Source organism: Orycteropus afer, unplaced genomic scaffold (assembly GCF_000298275.1).
Source record: "Orycteropus afer afer isolate SDZICR_OR568_19922 unplaced genomic scaffold, OryAfe1.0 scaffold00159, whole genome shotgun sequence".
NCBI lineage: Eukaryota > Metazoa > Chordata > Mammalia > Tubulidentata > Orycteropodidae > Orycteropus > Orycteropus afer.
The window spans coordinates 2,208,760-2,211,047 of NW_006921746.1; positions in this window are offsets into that span (position 1 = coordinate 2,208,760).

Below are 2,288 nucleotides of genomic sequence, written 5' to 3' on the forward strand. Positions count from 1 at the left end.
AGAAGAACATGGCATCAAGATTGGAAGAAGACTCACTAACAACCTGCAATACTTTGACGACACAACTTTGCTGAAAGTGAGGATGACTTGAGGCACTTACTGATGAAGAATAAAGACTTACAGTGTGCAGTATGGATCACAACTCAGTAAAAAGAAAACAAAAATCCTCACAACTGTTCCAATAAACAACTCCATGGTGGATGGAGAAATGATTGAAGTTATTGAGGACTTCATCTTACTTGGTTCTACAATCAACATCAATGAAAACAGTAGTCAAGACATCATTGCATTGGGAAAATCTGCTTCAAAAGACCTCTTTCAAGTGATGAAGAGCAAAGATATCTCCTTGAAGACTAAGATGTGCCTAACTCAAGCCATGGTATTTTCAGTTGCCTCTTATGAATGTGAGAGCTGGATAATGAATAAGAAGACTGAAGAAGAATTGATGCTTTTGAGTTGTGGTGTTGGAGAAGAATGCTAAGAGTACCATTAACTGCTAAAAGGACTAATAGATCTTTCCTGGAAGTAGTGCAGCCAGAGTGCTCCTTGGAAGTGAAAATGGCCAGGCTTCATCTCACCTACTTTGGTTATGTTGTCAGGGGGAACCATTCTCTGGAGAAGGGTATCATGCCTGGTAAAGTGGAGGGTCAACGAAGAAGGGGAAGGTCCTCAACAAGATGAATTGACACAGTAGCTACAATGATGGGCTCAGATATAGCAGGGATCGTGAGACTCACCCAGGACCGGGCACTGTTTCGTTCTGCTGTGCATAGAGTTGCTATGAGTAGAGACAACTCCATAGCACCTAACAACAACTGTTGTTGTTGTTGTTGTTATGTGCCGTCGAGTTGGACCTGACTCACAGCGACCCTTCCTTGGGTTTCCAAGGCATTATGGAAGTAGAATGCCCCATCTTCCTTCCGAAGAGTGGTTGGTGGGTTTGAACTGCCAGCCTTCTGGTTAGCAGTAAGTGCCTTAGGCACTATTGCTACCAGAGCTCCGTTAACAACAACTAGCAACAACATAAGGTTAAGGAACAAGGAGATTATTCTGAATATACATAAGACTACACTTTCCATGACAATTGTATCCTAATAAAAATGTACCAGATTTCAAGTGGTAGAAAGTACAAAATCTGCTTTATTATAAAACAAAATCAAACCAATTGCTGTTGAGTCATGGTGATCCCATGTGTGTCAAAGTAAGACTGTGTTCTATAGGATTATCAGTAGCTAATTTTTTAGAAGTCAATCACCAGATAGATGTACTATAAGACACTCTCAAACTCTACCCCAAATAATTAAAAAAAAAAAAAAAAAACCTCCCATCGAGTCAGATCCGACTTATAGTGACTACTCCTTGGGTTTTCAAGGCAGTATCACTACAGAAGTAGATTACCCCAATCTTCCTTCCAAGGAGTGGCTGGTGGGTTTGAACTGCTAGCCTTCTGGTTAGCAGTCAAATGCCTTAGGCACTATGCCACCAGAGCTCCCAAAAATCATAAATAACAAATATATCTAAAGGGTATGATGTAAAGACAGGCAATCCAGTTGACTAAGCATTCTCTTTGTAGTCTGACTTCTTGATCATAAATATAAGATCTTCTACATAATTGTTGCATGATAGAGATAGCTTCAGAAATTAGTAGCATTTAGGTTTCTTAATTGGAGAACTTGTGTCAGCTCATATATTTTAGACCACCTGGAATTTATAGGCCTAAGAAGTATTTTAGAATCAGATACCCATGATTTATATAAATAGATCAAGATGTCCATTCCTGGTTAAGATAGAAAAATATTGTCATCGTTTCCTTGTTCTGTCACAACAAAAATACCACAAATGAGTGGCTTTAAAGAGCAGAGATTTATTGTCTCACAGTTTTGGATGCTAGGAATCCAATTCCGTGCACGAGCTCTAGGGAAAGTGCAACCTTGTTGGTAGTCTCAGGTATTCCTTAGTGCACCCTCTCCTCACTTATCAACATGTTTTGTTTCCAAAGACCAAGTTGTTATGCAGTGTTGGTGTTATACAAAAATGGAGGATGACTACATCATTACATAAATACCAAATTATATCTTTACCTAACTGTTCTGCCAGGGAGCTCTGGTAACATAGTGCCTAAGGCACTTGACTTCTAACCAGAAGGCTGGTGGTTCAAACCCACTAGCCACTCCTAGGAAGGAAGGTTGGGCAATCTACTTCCTCAGTGATACCACCTTGAAACCCAAGGAAGGGTCGTTATGACTCGAATCCAACTGGGTGGCAGTGTTTGTTGGTTTTTTTTTTTT